The following is an 18360-nucleotide window of genomic DNA, read 5'->3' as shown; positions in this document are numbered from 1 at the left end:
CATAATGTATGAACTATGTAGTCTTGCTGCATCTGTTTGCTGCCAAATTGTTTCCGGAAAGGATGGAACGTCATCCCATTTTAGCTTGGAAGTCAGAACTGCCACCGAGCGAGGTGGCGCAGTGGTTAGACACTGGACTCGCATTCGGGAGGACGACGGTCCAGTCCCGCGTCCGGCCATCCTGATTTAGGTTTTCCGTGATTTCCCTAATTCGCTCCAGACAAATGCCGGGATGGTTCCTTTGAAAGGGCACGGCCGACTTCCTTAATCCGATGAGACCGATGACCTTGCTGTCTGGTCTCCTTCCACAAACAACCCAACCCCTCAGAACTGCTCTTTGCGGATGCTTTCCGCAGTAGTGGAGACATAGAGGAGTGTCTCTTTAATACAGATGAAACGCCATTGGATTTTTCTAATTTTTTCTGAGAACAGAATTCACTCAGCGGAAGTTTGATTTAACCCATTGCTATGAAGAGATAGCGGATTTTGTTATAGTAGCTAGGAGCGAACTCGTTCGCGCGAACGGAAATAGAAACAGAGATCATCACTAGGTTGGTGCTACAGATTGTGTCCGTATTGAACTTCACAAGTAATGACAAAAAACTTGGATTTAGGTGAACAATGTTTATATTTGTACAACCATACCCCACATGCACTGTACGAGGGTGGTTTGAAAAGTTCTCGGAACGGAATAGAAAAAAAGTACTTACATCCCTGAAACTGTTGTTATTTTTCAATGTAGTCTCCTTGTAGAGTAATGCACTTGGTCCAACGATGTTCCAGTGCCTTGATCCCATCTCGGAAATGAGTTTTCTCCAGGCCTGCAAAATAAGTCGTCAACTCCGCCTATCAATTCTTCGTTTGAAGTGAATCTTCGTCCACCAAGAAAATTAGTTTTGGTAAGAGATGGAAGTCTGACGGAGCCATATCAGGTGAATAAGGCGGGTGTGGCAACAATTTCTCCTTAGTTCGCGTAATTTTGCCATGGCGACGGCACATGTGTGCGGGCGTGCATTGCTTGATGGAAGATGACTTCCTTCCTTGCTAAACCTGGCCTTTTTTCGTGTATCTTTTGTTGCAATTTGTCCAGGAAGTTAGCATAGTATTATCCAGTAATTGTTTGCCCAGTGGGGCAAACAGAATCCCCTTCGCATCGCAGAACACTGATGCCATGACCTTTCCCGCAGAAGGAATTGCCGTCGCATTCTTTGGTGGCGGAGAATCGGCATGTTTCCACTGCTTTGTCTATTGTTTTGCCTGTGGTGTATAGTAGTGCACCCAAATTTCAACTGTGGTCACAAACCGGCACTAAAAATCTTGGCCCGTTTCTCCTAAAACGGGCCAAACATTGTTCCATATGTCCATTCTCATGCATTTTTGATCCAACGTCAGCCGGCCGCGGTGGTCTCGCGGTTCTAGGCGCTCAGTCCGGAACCGCGCGACTGCTACGGTCGCAGGTTAGAATCCTGCCTTGGGCATGGATGTGTGTGATGTCCTTAGGTTAGTTAGGTTTAAGTAGTTCTAAGTTCTAGGGGACTGATGACTGCAGATGTTAAGTCCCATAGTGCTCAGAGCCATTTGAACCATTTGATCCAACGTCAAGAGTCGCGGCACCCATCTTGCAGATAATTTTTTTCATTTCTGATTCTTTAGTTGAAATGTGATATACGCTTTCAGATGACATCTGGCAAGCGTGAACAGTTTCACGCACTTTCAATCGGCGATCCTCCATGACCATTTTGTGCACTTTTGCAATGATTCCTGGAGTAGTGACACATCTTGGCCAACCACTGCGCGGATCATCTAAGCTCTCCGGACCAAATTTAAATTCATTTGTCCACTTGGCAACAGTTGAATATGAAGAAGCAGAGTCCCCCTGTGTATTCTGGAAATCGGCACGAATGTCTTTTGCTTGCATACCTTTCTTTACGAAGTACTTAATCACTGCCGGCCGCGGTGGTCTAGCGGTTCTAGGCGCTCAGTCCGGAACCGCGCGACTCTACGGTTGCAGGTTCGAATCCTGCCTCGGGCATGGATGTGTGTGATGTCGTTAGGTTAGTTAGGTTTAAGTAGTTCTAAGTTCTAGGGGACTGATGACCACAGATGTTAAGTCCCATAGTGCTCAGAGCCATTTGAACTTAATCACTGCGAGAATCTCGATTCTTTCCATCCTCGCAAATAACTACGCGGGAACAACAACAGAGCCACGTCGCCGCCACAGCTCTCTTCCAGGAGCAATGACGTAGCACGTGTCTAGAGGCAACAGTCCAATGAATATGACGTGAACAACTCGTTGCGCTAGCGCTGACCTCTAATGGTGATTCCGAGAACTTTTCAAACCATTCTTGTATCATGTTATTGCTACTACAGATGTCATTCGTTTTTGGAGAGAAGCAACTTATGATTTTATAGGGAAATTCCCGCACGACTTTTGGACATAGTGGTTTCAAGACGAAAGAAGATACCGCTTGAAGTCGAGCGACATATTTTCTTCATGTAAGTTAACATGAAAAAAAAACTACACTATATTATCCATCATATTCTTGCTGAGAAATTAGCGAGAATTTTGTAGAGAAGCCTCCGCTTTTTAACAGAACAATAATTGGCAGCCTACAACGCTGTTTACAAAGGTGACATAGCGTTCCTTCCAGGAAATGCTCTCCATTTTTAAGGCGGCGCTGCTAAGAGTTTTATTACATCCTTTTTCTTATAAGCTTGAATATCGTGCCGACAGCAATATCAATAGATCACGAACACAGTTCTGTTTAAGAAGACATGAACAAGATACAGCCGGTGAATTTCGTGAAGAAGTTAGGTGGATCACAAAAAAATATGCATCTTTCAGGATTTCATGTTCAGCATTGCCGCGCGGTGGAGTCCGAATCTAATTCATCTTGGGTTCGAAAACAATTTTTAAGCCCCCAAGACACCTTGGTCGGTAAAAACGTTATTTCTTAGCTATAACAATAAATTAACCATGGCAAACACGAAGTATCGTAATGTAGAACTTCTCCAACTCGGAAAGAATCAACTACCAGGGACTAGAGGCATGTCACTGTGTGCTTTTGGAATAAAGAGCGGGACAGATAGGTTTTTCAACCTTTGTAACGGTGAACGTCGGAAGCTTCATACGACTGTTCGCGGGTGATACTGTTGTATATAAAGAGGCCACTGTGCTGTAAAATTGTAGAGAAGCGTAGGAAATCCTGCAGAGGATGATTGCATGGTGCAATGTTTGTTGACTCGACATAAACAAATTTAAAGTTGCGCAGAAGTAGGCTGAAAGACTCATTGTATGATTTCACGGCTGCGGAACAGTCACTGGAAACAGTCACGTCAATTAAATATCTGGAAGTATTCGTACAGACCGATCTGAAGTGGAACGACCACATGGAATTAATAGCAGGAAAGGTAGAAAGAATTAGTCCATCCACGAAGGAGGTACGTTACAAAACCCTCGTTCGACCGTTACTTGAATACTGCTCGTCAGTTTGGAAACCGTACCATATAGGATTGGTTGGAGTGCATAAAAAGAAGAGGCGCGCGTTTCAACTGCAGTGACAGATGCTAGAATAGGCGGTTTGCGTCACGGTGTGGTTTACTGTTAAAGTTCCGAAAGCGTACGTTCCTGGTATACTCTACCAATTCTTCGTCCTACGTATATTAATTGAAATGATCATTAAGGTAAAATTAGACGCACTTGAAGGGGCGAAGAGAGATAGAGGGGGGGGGGGGAGGTGAGCGGAGGTAGTAACTGTGATACATTAAGTTCGCCTCACACGCCATTAGGTGGCTTGCGGACAACTGTAGTTGTAACTGCTTGTTGGATGTCCTTGTGGATGTGGTTGGAGCTATGCCTGGAGGAATTTCCTTGCAGCTTTACATAGCGGTGTTGGGTCGCGATGTGTGACAGGGAGCAGAGGCAGACGGTCAGCCGGTAAGCATTACGTGGGCCGCCCATACGAGTCCGAACCGGCTGCAGCTATGAATATCCGCCGGCGGGCGAGTCGCGCTTCTTTTTCGCCGCACTCGCGACGTATACGGAGTTCCGCGGCCGGTGACAGCTGAGGAATTGTATAACTGCGAGGTGCATACAGCGCGCCGACGGCCGGCGAGGGCATAACATTGGGCTGCAAGGGGCGCCATGTCCAAATATTCCACCAGTGTTCAGACTGTACGAGCAAGAGGTCGCACTTGTCTGTGCCCAAGCCAGCAAACTACAGTATTTCTATTATTATACTGAGGCAACGCGTACAGAGACGTGTATACTGAACACCAGTCTAAATGCACGGGTTTAGGCACGAGGGTTCGACGCCATAAAGAGGGCCACTTGCAGCATTACACTTGCGCAATATTGCGCCACTGCATCCTCTAGGCCCCCTGCCCGTCTGCTGCTCAGTTCCCGGCTAGTTACTGAAACAAGGGCAAAAGGCACGCGACTTTTGTGACATTTTCCGCAGCAACACAGAAAATCCTATTTGCCTCCTATAATCCGTCGACTCGGCGGGTCAGTGTGTCTGCTTCCGACACGAAGCTGCTCCATGCCACCGTCATCTTCACTAGGCTCCCTTCCAAGTGGCCAGTTGCCGCCGTCTACCACTGGGTCGCCAGCTAGTCGCCAGACCGAGATTCGCGCCCCCTAGTGCCTACGTATCTGAGAGTCGCCTTGCCTGGGCAAGTCTGGACCATCTCGTTAACGGCGTATCAGCTCACGGCCGCCGCGGCAGCACCTGACGCACTGCTGCCGGGGATGTTTACCGTGCAACGTCGGTCTGCGGTCGGACCACGCTGGGCGTAACTTCAGCATCTACATCGTACTCCGCAAGCCACCTAATGGTGTCTGGCGGAACGTACTTCTGGTGTCGTTACTGATCCCCCACTATCCTGCTCCACTTGCCAATGGCAAGTGGGAAGAATGATTATCGGTAAGCCTCTGTGTTGGCTGTAATTTCAGGAATAATTTTCTCGTCTTGGTCACTTCGCGAGACGTATGTGGAATTAAGTAGTGCGTTTCAGACTCTTCACGGAGTGATCCGCCGAAATTTCAATAGCAAACCTCTCTTGTAACGTCCGCCACTGGAGTCTGTTGAGTATCTCTGTAACGCTCTCTCGCCGATTAAACGATCCAGTAGTGAATCGCGCCGCTCTTCGTTGAAAACTCACTCTCTCTCACTTCCTTCAGTCCTACCTGGTAAGAATCCCGGATTGATGAACAGTTCTCGAGAGTCGGTCGAACAGCCGGGCGGCTTGTAAGTCACTTCGTGGATGATTTACATTTCTTTAATTCCTCCTACGAATCTGTCTGGCATCTGATTTTCCTACATTTGTCGTATGTGATCATTCCACTTAAGTTCTTTCTGGATAGCTACTCCTAGATATTTCACGGTAGATACTGTTTCCATCAGTTTCAGGTGATACAATGTCTTAAATGAGAAATGGAAGTGAGCAGCGCCCATGTTCCATAAACAGGAGCTTTACACAGAATGGTTGGTGGTAATACCTTGGAAAACAAGTACGACGTAGCTCTTCGTGTGCCCGGTGTGTATGGTGTCCCTTGCGAACGCGGCAGCATCTATACAGGTCAGACAGTTCGCACAGTTGCAGAGCATTGTACCGAGCACAAGCGACATATTAAACAGAGGGAGCTTGAAAGTCGGCCATTGCTGAGCATTTCCTGGAAAACTGACACAAAATACAGTATGAAAACACGAAAGTCCTGACTCATGCGTCAACAACCTTGGATTCCGTTATAATAGAAGTGGCTGAGATTAGAATGAATAGCAAAAATTTTAACTGAGACCACGGGTACACACTTGGCAGGACGTGGGGGTGGGTTTTGGATGTCGAAAGGAAGCAATGACGAAAGCTTGACGCTTATAGGGAGGCACGAACAGTAGTTTCAAACATGGGCCGGCCCCTCGCGCCACTTTACGTCACCCGGTCCCGCGGAGGGCCGGATCTACTATGAGCCGCCCTACTCGCCTTCAGCGCACGCGTCGTTTCGGCCCTGTCTGAATCGCGCCAGAGGCCGCAATCGTGGCTATACAGGGTGTTACAAAAAGGTACAAAAAGGTTTCAGGAAGCATTCCTCACACACAAAGAAAGAAAATATGTTATGTGGACATGTGTCCGGAAACGCTTACTTTCCATGTGAGAGCTCATTTTATTACTTCTCTTCAAATCACATTAATCATGGAATGGAAGCACACAGCAACAGAGCGTACCAGCGTGACTTCAAACACTTTGTTACAGGAAATGTTCAAAATGTCCTCCGTTAGCGAGGATACATGCATCCACCGTCCGTCGCATGGAATCCCTGATGCCCTGATGCAGCCCTGGAGAATGACGTATTGTATCACAGCGGCCCACAATACGAGCACGAAGAGTCTCTACATTTGATACCGGGGTTGCGTAGACAAGAGCTTTCAAATGCCCCCATAAATGAAAGTCAAGAGGGTTGAGGTCAGGAGAGCGTGGAGGCCATGGAATTGGTCCGCCTCTACCAATCCATCGGTCACCGAATCTGTTGTTGAGAAGCGTACGAACACTTAGACTGAAATGTGCAGGAGCTCCATCGTGCATGAACCACATGTTCTAGCAGCACAGGTAGAGTATCCCGTATGAAACCATGATAACGTGCTCCATTGAGCGTAGGCGGACGAAACTAAAATGAGCTCTAACATGGAAATTAAGCGTTTCCGGACACATGTCCACATAACATCTTTTCTTTATTTGTGTGTGAGGAATGATTCCTGAAAGTTTGGCCGTACCTTTTTGTAACACCCTGTATAATCGGAGGACCGTGCTAGCCCCGGCAGTCAGTGGTTTTACTCCTGACGAAGACAGTGTAGATAGCCATCGGAAGTTCGAGAATTTTATTCGAATTGGCGCAGCCAGAAAACCGTGAAGATTTTATTTCCATACTACGCGAAACAATGACAGAAATCAATGCGGGGCGTACGATGAACAGATCCGCTAGGACTGGGCGGCAAAATTTGGCGTTAATGGGCTATGGCAGCAGATGACCGACATAAGTGCTTTGCTAACAGCACGAAATTGCTTGCAGTGCTCTCCTGTGCTCGTAACAATATCGGCTTGTCCCTAGATGCCTGGAAAACCATTACCTGGTCAGATAAGTCCAGATTTCCGTTGGTAAGAGCTGATGGTAGGGTTAGAGTATGGCGCAAACCCCACGAAACCATGGATCCAAGTTGTCAACAACGGACTGTGCAAGCTGGTGATGGGTCCATAATAGTGTGGGCTGTGTTTACACGGAATAGACCGGGTCCTCTGGAGGTTCGGCTACTTGGAGACCATTGGCAGCCATTCATGGACGTCATGTTCCCACACAACGATGGAATTTTTATGGATGTTGATGCGCCATGTCACTGGGGCATTGTTCCCGATTGATTTGCAGAAAATTCTGGACAATTCGAACGAATGATTTGGCTACCCAGATCGACCGACATGACTGCCATCGAACACTTATGCGACATAATTGAGAGCTCAGATGACACACAAAATCCTGCACCGGTACCACTTCCGCAATTATGGACGGCTATAGAGGCAGCATGGCTCAACATGTCTCCCAGGGACTTACCAGCTACCTGTCTAGTCCATGCCACGACGAGTCGCTGCACTACGCCTGGCAAAAGAAAATGCGACACGATATCAGGGGGCATCCCATGATTTTGCCACCTCAGTGTATGTTGCAACGCTGCGAAATCACTTGTACAGCTACATCAACACACACTGCTACTCAAGATGCTTAAGTTTACTGAAGCGAGACGTGTATTGGGGAACAGTAACTGCAGTCGCGATCTGTCAGATGGTTTGAGACCTGGTAGCATGTACACATAACAGCAAAACTCGCAGCACCTGAATTCTCTGGTGCATTTAAGAGAGTGCTGCTAAGCAGGGAACGGGACGATGTGGAAGGTAATGGGCAATACTTCCTTACAACCTCAATAGTTCAACAGTCACGCGTGGAATTTTAATTCATAGCTAACAGTTCACCATGTGGGCCACCATAAATTACTATGGGTGTGTCAAAAAATACTCTTCAGTCGTGATAACTCTGTGCCTAGATTTCTGAATACAAGAGAACACGACGCTGCTGCAAACCTCGTTGTCGGTTGGGTGAAACACGAGTCACTGCAGGGAGTGAAAGAAACTTGAGTTGGTGATGTCATGATTATAACTGGCCGTCGCCTGCTCACAGCGCGGAGTGGTACATCCACTACCTGCTCACCTACAACCACATGTTTACTCCTCACACTACTGTAGAAGGAAGGACGTAAGGAAAATCAGAGTTTAACGTCACGTCGAGAATGACGTCTTTGGAGATGGAGCACAAGCACGGATTAGAGAAGGGCGAGGAAAGGACATCGGCTGTGCCCTTTTTGTCCAAATGCATTATGTCGTCATTTGCCTCATGTGACTTACGGAAATAACGGGAAACCTAATTAATCCTCTCTCTCTCTCTCTCTCTCTCTCTCTCTCTCTCTCTCTCTCTCGCGCGCGCGCGCGATATGACCGCGCCAGCTTGCCTAATCAATTAGCCCCCTCCCCTACCCCCAATGAGGGTGCACAAAATTCCAAAGCAACGTTGTTTAGAGTTGTGTTGATGTGATGTAGCGTCGTAAAGTACGCCTTATGTTGAAAACGTTGGCAGCCAAATGCGAAAGCCACGGGATAGCACAAACTTTTTCGTTTAAACCACTTCCATGTCGAATGAAATCACGTTTTTATCACGTCCGCTATGATGACGAAACAAGTGATTTAGTGCCTCAATGTCCGCTTTAAGCAACAAGGTATGTGCTGCCGGCGTTCCAGCGTGCCAACGCCGAAACAGTCTAGCTCATCCATTTCTCAAAGAAAATTGTGTCCATCGCATCCTCCTTCCCCCATTTCTCTGTCCATCTCCTCGTGCCGTCTTCTCTCTCCATCACCACATTATAATTCCCAAACCAGTTTGACGTCAGTGATTCTCTTTACTATACTATTTATTCCTAGATTGTAAGTAACGTGGGTACCAAGTTTGGTTGGAATCCAGGAGTTTAGAAGTAGCTTTTTACCTGCGGTTTTGTCCAGGTTCGCACATGACACAAACATTTCACCTTATGTTAAGGAACATATTTGTGCACATATTTGTATCTTTATCGTATTTCGCCTCCAGTTACGTCTTCAGGTAGCTCAGTGTTTATGATGTCACATTTCCTGAACTGTGTTTCGGATAGTGATATAATTTTGCAGGTACATTCAGTAGTGTATGTTAATACCGTCTGCAAAATATGTCGCGAATAGTAGAGTGGCCGAGCGGTTCTAGGCGCTACAGTCTGGAACCGCGCGACCGCTACGGTCGCAGGTTCGAATCCTGCCTCGGGCATGGATGTGTGTGATGTCCTTAGGTTAGTTAGGTTTAAGTAGTTCTAAGTTCTAGGGGACTGACGACCTCAGACTTTTAAGTCCCATAGTGCTCAGAGCCATTTTTTTACACTTGGTAGTAAAGAAGTAATAAATTAAAACGTCGTGCTTGATCGGGAGTTTTACTGCATGAACAGCGAAAAATGTAGTAAGCGAGAAAAATTCTCGTAAAGGTTTGAAATGATGCGTAAAGTTTGTTTCAATTGTGATCTGATTCTCAAATATTGCGTGAATGTAGTCTGGTTATTTGTACGACGTGAGCTACGCTGCGTTTTCACCCCCATCACTTTGAGAGGTAGGTGTTATTTAATCCCAGAGTGGTTCTATCCATATAGTGACTGTGAAACGTCCCCTTAGAACAATTTATACATGACTGTGCTTAAACTGACACACAATATTTTGTTAGCGCAACGCAATCTGACTTTCAAAATTCCCTACAAAAGAATGGCCCTGACTAACATTAAACTATACCTTTCACAAATCACTTACCTCACAAAAATCCTCGCTGCTCAAGCTACTGTAATACAGCGAGCGCCACTACTGCCAGCTAAATAAAAGATTCAAACTATGGAAGGCACTAACTACTGATAGGGATAGTTAGCAAATGAAAGATATTAATAGAGAACAAACAATGTATTTACCTTGATATCATCACAAGTCATAATATATATATATCAGTTCATGACAAATTACAAACATCCGCCATCTCTCTCCCCACATCCACCACTGCTGGCGGCTCACCTCCAACTGCCCAACGCTACGCGCTGTTCACATCCAGCTGCCGCTGCCCAACACTACAATGGCGAGTATTACAACAATGCCAAGCAGCCACAGACTGCACACAGCACAGCCAGTGATTTTCATACAGAGGTGGCGTTACCAATAAAAAAACCTAAACAGCCTACTTACAACTGATATGTGTACCAAGTTCGGTTGAAATTGATCTAGTTGTTTAGGAGATGTGCAGCATACATACGTATTTATAGTACATACATTTTTTTATTTATTTTTATTTTTGTACTGCGTGAGCATCAAGGTGGTGCACACTGGAACTTTGCTACCTGTGCGCATCAGAATGCCATCAAACCGCACAAGCGATGTGTCATTAGGCTGTGCGAAGTGTATCTGCCCTCTCTCTAGTATATCGCAACCGAGTGAACTCCACGTGGAAAAGGTACTACTAGGAACTAAATAAGCAAGAAATAGCTTTGTCCGAATCCGTGAGGACGCTCATCCTCCGTGAGGACGCTCATCCAGAAAAGAGCGAGAGCAGCCGGGAGCGCGGACGCTTGAGCGGTCCCGCGGAACGGCGACCGTCGACCGCAGAGTCGTTCCATGCCGTGCCGTACCGTCGCTGGTGATGCGTCTCGCACGCGACCGGTCAACGCTCGCGCAGCTGGCTGGCGGAGCGAGCAGGACACCGTCACGTCACGCCACACCACACCGTCTTGCTGCGCTCTGCAATCGATAGCAACAGGCGCCGCGGGGCACCGATCTCGTCCATCCGCGGACACTGGCTCTGCGGCCGGGCGAGCTAGCTGCCACTACTTCAGAGCTTTCTGTGTGCCGCCGGCTATGTCCTGACAGGTGAAACAGGAAAACTATATAAGCAACGTTCGTGAAACAGATACAGGGTTATTCATAAATACCTGTACTTCCGGATTTTTGGAAGATGGCTGCGCGAGAAGTAAACAGTGTGGATTCGTAATACGCACCGTGGCATAGCTGCGCCAGGGGGGCACTCGTGTCCGAACATGTCGACAAATCATCCGCTCCGTAATGTCGCAACCCAGTGAAGAGATTTCCAAAGCGGGCGCCTACCCGGCAATTCCGTGTCACAGACTTCAATGAATTGCATGGACACATTGATGTTTTCCGCGTCGCAAACGGTGGCCATTTTTGAGCAACTATAAAGTGAGTTGAAAACAAGGAGAGATGTGTATCCACTGATAATGTGCGTCTGTCTTCTGTAGGTCTTGTAATTTCCGTTCAGTCGTCTTCGGAGATCCGAAATGTACCGTGTTGTTGTTGTTGCTGCTGTTGTGGTCTTCAGTCCTGAGACTGGTTTGATGCAGCTCTCCATGCTAATCTATCCTGTGCAAGCTCCTTCATCTCCCAGTACCTACTGCAACCTACATCCTTCTGAATCTACCGTACTTACCAATAACTCTACATAAATAGATAAACCACCATATCCTTTTAAAAATCTGATTCCTTACCAATACTCGTTCATCTTGACTAGATGGGATTGTAGATGATATGGTTTGTGGAAAATTTGGGTAATCAGAAAATTCAGAAAAAGCTAGAATAACCTGGATTAAATGACATAAACACATACGTTATGTTTATTTACACGTAAACAATAAATTTGTACATTATTCTCGTAGTAATTTTGATCAGGTATAGGAAAAAGGTTCCGTACGGTCAAATCATCTGTAACATTCTCTTCAGGCAATACGAATATGTGTGTCGTTTACACGCAGCACGATTACGCAGGTGCCTCACCAGCATTAGTTGTCTAGCAGCGTTGTTCCCTATGTATGTGTCGTGAAATGAAATGATCGTGTGGCATTGTGGTCGTGAGTCCCAACCTGGGGAAGTTCGGCCTCCGAGTTGCAAGTGTTTTCAGTTGACGCCACATTGGGCGACTTGCGTGTCGATAGTGAACGAAATAATGACGGAAATGAAAATAATAATAAAATATGACGGAAATGGCGATGCTTATACAACACCCTGTCCCCGAGGACATACTGCATAGCAGCCAGACGCGGCGACTTCTCAGCTAAGGGGGCGAACTGCATGTAAGTACCGTAATATCTATAGACTGAGCATCAACAGACTTCGTCACTTCGGTAGCTGACGCAGTCCATGTCGAACTTTTCACCTTCTTAACCAACCCTGACTGGCTATGGAGTTAGGTTCACGATTAGAAAGATTCTTGTTTAAACTTACCACTTTTTCCTGCAATATCGGTCCTGAAGTCGGGACGCGACTCTCCCTCTTTACATTAAACCCATAAAAGTGTTTCAACTAGCAATTCATTCTTTACTTTTTTGGTTTTACAGCGACTCTCCAAACTATTGCTTATAATTTTGAAACAATTTCTTCATTTTATTTCCTGTTATGTATCCAAGCACCATAGAAATTCGAACACCAAATTCAGTAGCAGTGTTTTAGTCCTTCATCGCCGGCTGGTGTGGTCGTGCGATTCTAGGCGCTTCAGTCTGGAACCGCGTCACCGCTACGGTCGCAGGTTCGAATCCTGCCTCGGGCATGGATGTGTGTGATGTCGTTAGGTTAGTTAGGTTTAAGTAGTTCTAAGTTTTAGGGGACTGATGACCATAGATTTTAAGTCCCATAGTGCTCAGAGCCATTTGAACAATTTTTTGAGTCCTGCATCCGTCGACATCTCTGTGATATTATTTTACACTCATTTTTAACTTGTTAAGAGACCGTGCCAGGACCCCCGTGTCAGTACCCGTGTATGACGGTTAACTGAATTCAAATTTAATGATTGTCGTCATCGATTGTTGCAACCATTACTTCCAGCGTATCAAATGCTTTGCAGTTATTGTACTATACAAAATCCTGTTTAACTGGAGGTCCGGATTAATGAGGACAAGGTAGACGAGAATCCACTGTAATTTGATGTCATGGAAACGCATAGCATAACTCTGATAGGATATGAAGCACACGCTCTTTTAACTCTCGGTTTTTGTAAATTATTTACCGAGTTCTTCGCCACCCTCAGTCACAACATTTACAACTTTGTTTAATAATTAGGTGCTGAGCATTGACGGGATCATTTTTAACCCCTCCGAAGGATCCTTCTTAACGAACTTGTAACTCAAATTAAATCTGGTAAAATATACTCGTATTTTATCAGGAACAAACTATTTAATTCCCTGATTGATAATTCCTGCTGTTTTATCGATTCCCGCTTGAATCCCATTAATATTTTCACCTTATGACTGCTTTTTGATTCGGAATTTGTCCTATGTGACAGTGACAGTACAGGAAACACATAGCATTAAAAAGTTTTCAGTTTTTCTAAAGCCACGTGATTTCACGATCGGTAACCTGATGCTCATAAAGTTTTGAATGAATTATGATCTACAAACTTCGTACAAATAAGTTACCTTCTCTAAACGAACTGAAGACCAAGGCATTGTACTTGCCTTCATCGAAAGTAAAAGAACATTGTGCTTATGCGGATTGAGTCGCAAAACCGCGAACGATTTAGCTACCTCTACCCTCTGTCACAGGGTCACTGAGACTCGGCCAGCAGGATCAGTGGCATGAGAAAACTTTCCGGTAAGGAAACTGGTAAACAACATGCCTACAATAGATAATGTGTTAATTTGTGAAGTTGATTTTTCTCTTTTCCTAGATATTTCTACTTTGAAGATCCATGTCTGCCGCCTTTTTGTTTTCCGCAGAGCTCGTTTTTACATGAGACGAACCAAACTGCGGTATAGCCCGGGAAAAGTATTTAAAATTTTAAAAATTGCCGTGTACGAGCCACCATATTGTGGTGTCATGTCCTGTCTTTATTATTCCTCTGCGTTAGTGTTCATAGACCCACATGTTAACCATAGTCAGCCGTAAATCGAGAATTATAATGATAAATTCAATTACACACTCTTCGCTTGTGGGCTGTAGCGTCCTAATTTGGTAATCTGACGGTAGTGATTCGCAACATAAACTCCACAAGATAAAGACAAGCATCACAGTGATGTTGCTTCATCGCGGATATGTACAGACTATGTACATCCTTGTCTTCTGATTCCAATGTCAAAAGGGATGATCGTAGGAGCTATTTCACTATACTAATGTCTGTTGTTCATCGAACCTTTCTGTATGCATTGTGACCTTTCGTTGCTGACAGATACGTCACATACAGAATGTACAGATATGCAAAATTCTCTTGTAGCTTTTTTTATTCGCTAGGGCTTACTCAGCAATTCATGTCAAAGTGTTTTTTTTTAGAGGAACAATATTGATAAACTGCTTTGGGCTGGAACAGGCAGCTGCGCTTGGACGTCAGAACGAACAAACATCCATGGAAGAGACTGCCTGGTTCATATTGACAATACACGGCAGATAAACTGATAAGCAAAACATTGAGCACTGCCTACCGCGAGATTGAATGCCGCCTGGTGGCATTACAGATACTTGGCGTGGTAAGGGATTTATATAACTGGAGCAGAGGCGAATGGGGAATTATTTTAACAACGATATGGGCCGCAAATGGTGAAACCCACGGACAACAAGCGACTTTGATAAAAGCGACCGATTATTGTGGGCCAGCGCCAGTGGAACAGCCTCTTGGAAACGGCGTAGTTGGTCGGCTGTTCGCACGCTACTGTCAAGAGCATCTGTAGAAAGTGTTCGGTGGACGGTGAAACCACAAGTAGGCGTCAGAGTGGTGGACGTCGACACCTCATCACAGAAAGTGGAAGTCGAAGCATTGTCGCCTCCCCCCCCCCCCTCCCCCCTTTAGAAGCGAACATTTAGTTTTATAAAAGTTGCCTATAATACAAATAAAGTGTGAATAAATAAGCAACAATAAAACTTTCAGATAAATAGATTCTCAGTAATAAAACTAAATTAATTTATTTAGTGAATCACAAATTTTAAGATACTAAAAAATTGGAAAAATATAACACCCATGTCACCACACACACACACACACACACACACACACACACACACACACACGCGCGTACGTATATATGTGGAACTAGTATCCGGACAAATGTATTGTTTCCGTCCCGTATAAAAATGAAACTTTCAGCATGTTCTTGGAATTGAGTAGTGTGTGAAAGAGCGAGATGGTTCGAATAACTGCACCTGGGAGACGTATGTTGGCAACCAACGAGTAGCGCCAAGGAAAACTTCGTTTCTATGCGTAGGTTAAAATTTGCACGTTTCTGTCTTCATTCTTGTGGAACATAATAGTCTTCTTAAATCTTATGAATCCTTTTAAAATATACTGTATGTCAAAGTAAGTACTTGAGAAATTTGTTAACACTGAATATTGGTTTAAGTGTTAAGAAGCCAGTAACGAACCATTTACATACGTTTAGTTTGTTCCCCTCTAAAATATTAATTTCAAGTAAAAGCCAGGAACACATTAATTACAAATTGTTGCTGAGTGAGGGGAGAAGGTCGATAAGCGGAGAAAAGTCTTTTATTAGCGGTTTGTGGACAAAATTGTTTTGTGTAACCGCCAAAGAACGTTCGCGCTGCCAACCATCTTAGAGTTACGGACATTGCAGTATCCGGATAAGTGATGTGTATGCGGTGGACTTGCGGAACAATGGCCAAAAAACATGGAGTGCAGAAACAGGAAAATAATAAAATGATTTGGTCACTCATTGCATTCTAGACATTTCTAGGCTGTCTTTATATTTGCGGCAGGCCTGGGTATTATTAACATTTATTTAAAGACAAGAAGTTATTTCAACGAGGCGGAGTGTGTAAAATTTCATTTCAAGAATATACTCACGGACAGCAGGTGGCAGCACTAGCAATGGAGGGTATATAAAGCGTGTCCGGCTGACGCGGAAACGGAGTGATTTCGCTGACGTCCGAAGGGGTGATCATTGGCTTTCGGGCCAAGGGTGGTAGCATTTCCTAAACGGCTAAGTTTGTAAACTGTTCACGTACCGCCGCGGGTAAAGTATACCATGGGTGAGTATACCGTGCTTGGCAACATGGCGCTATCCGAAGCTGGCGTCCAGCCAGTTGTGGTGCACCACTGACCATAGATGACTGGGGTGAACGACGGCTGCGGAGCTGTGTGCGGGCGAATAGACGTGCATCTGTTGAGAAACTGACCGCCCAGATGAATCAAGGGGCTACCATCAGTGTCTCCTCAACAACCGTTCAGCGAACGTTATTGCGTATGGGCGTCTGCAGCGGACGCATGGTTCATGCGCTCATGCTGACTGCTGTTCATTGAGGACGAAAGCTAGAATTTTCACACCAGTACCGGAACTGGCATTGAGTTTCGACAGGTGTCCTTTTAAAATGAATCGCTTTATATGCTTGATCGGGCAGTTGGCTGTTGGGTCGTCGGAAGGGTCAGGCCGGAGGAGGGAGCGTTGTGGTCTGGCGAAAATTTTCGTGGCATTGCCTGGGTGATCTCGTGATACTGTATAACACTAACGTATATCACTCTAGCGTGAAATATGCTAATGTTACCCTCTGAAAGGATTTCGAAGATTGACCGCGCGTGTGTGTAATGGACAAAGATATCGGACTATAATTTTGAATTTTGTGAAATTAATAGGAAAACCAAATGGACTTTAACCTTGGGAGTTAATGAAAGCGGTAAAATCATAAATGAATGAAAAACATGAGCGGTCGCCAGCCCAATTAGGCACTTAAATTTGGAAATGTATGTTTAGGAACATTGAATATTGGTTATTGAAGTTACTTTCGTTGATATTTCCCTTTGAATAACAACCAGTATACAAACTGACACAGTGCACTCTGAACTGTGTGTAGCAGCAGTTACCAATAACGCACACACCAGTAAATTATAGGTAGTAATTTTGCACCAATCTCATACTAATGACAGCTACACTCAAGAGTATTACTTAATCAAATACTGAAATGCTACTGCATGTAGTGCAGAACAAAATTTGGTCATGAGGGGCTTTTTTCTTAACTGACAAAGAAATAAATAAAGATGAATAATATCATAAATACACTGATTAAACTCCTCTACGTATATCATTGTCCTTAGCAACAGTTACAGCTCAGTTTTTTTCCTAATTGGTGGAGAATATGATGAGCGACCCATAAACTACTGTAATTTTTACTAGTCAACGCTGTTTGATTATTACAGTAGAAAAGACTAATTCAAAAAAGCTAATCATTCACTTCACTTGAAATGGTTCATAATTTACTTTGCAAGACAATAAAATACAACACTGGGCTTAATTAACGTCAAAAAAGGAACCATTCGTGATAGAAATAAAAACCACACTATTTCTGAAAATGAACATAACTTTTTTGCCATTTTTATCACCTTTGAAGGTGGTAATCTAGACAGTAATATTTACACGATCTTGCATTGTAATCCTACAAAACTATATTTTGTAATAAACTAACGATACTTTACCAAAAACCTATCCAACTTCACTTTTGTGCTGTTAGCTTTAATTTTTACTACTCCTTCTGCGTTAGACAAAAAATTACTGTTAAACGCTTGAATGCAAGAATTGTTCATTTAAATCAGGATACTCGGTTTTAGTAGCACTTAGGTGAGGACCCTGCATAGGTTCGTGATCAGGTTAGAAAGTATGGTTCCGGACACGAATTTATGTTTTTGTGATTATTATTAAAACAACGCATAAATTAACTGGTCCATGCCCATATACATTACTGAATGTATGAAGTTAGTGAAGCAGTGGCGAAGATTGATGGCAAGCGACATGGCGGCTAACTGTACTCACGGTTCTTGAGGTTCAAATACTCTATAAAATCTCTTATTGGCGCCGGATTTTCAACATATTAGAGCCATTCCTTTATGCCGAGAATACCAAATAACAGCCAGATCCGTATCCGAGGCAAATCCTTTGTAAAACAGCTTCCAATTGCCTCTCTTAGCACTGTCGAAATGTACCGTGCTACGGCTAGGCACATACTGCGTGCGTGCCGTTCACACAAAGGGGCCGCTCAGTTCGACCGCCAAAACCACCTTTTACATCGTGCCATTTCACTTCCGTTGCGGGGCCTTCCCTATAGCTTTTACATGTTACAAATACAAGTGCCCTAAGCATGAACCAGCTTTCAACAAACATTTTCTTTTTTTTGAACATACACATATTATATTAATTTATCATTTTAACATATCCTTTTGCTTTTTTCGTATATGCGTGCATTACAAAACTCTAATTTTCTTGCCACAGATCAAGGAGT

The 18360-nt window shown here is 44.5% G+C and overlaps 1 protein-coding gene across 1 annotated transcript in view; it reads left to right on the top strand.

Annotated features, from left to right (window-relative positions):
- Window positions 1–18360, top strand: part of LOC124787656 (MOB kinase activator-like 2) — a 395585-nt gene that overhangs the window by 72651 nt on the left and 304574 nt on the right. The gene's annotated exons all lie outside the window — the stretch shown is intronic.

The sequence above is a fragment of the Schistocerca piceifrons genome, chromosome 3 (assembly GCF_021461385.2).
Source record: "Schistocerca piceifrons isolate TAMUIC-IGC-003096 chromosome 3, iqSchPice1.1, whole genome shotgun sequence".
Taxonomy (NCBI): domain Eukaryota; kingdom Metazoa; phylum Arthropoda; class Insecta; order Orthoptera; family Acrididae; genus Schistocerca; species Schistocerca piceifrons.
This window is presented reverse-complemented; position numbering and strand designations above follow the sequence as displayed.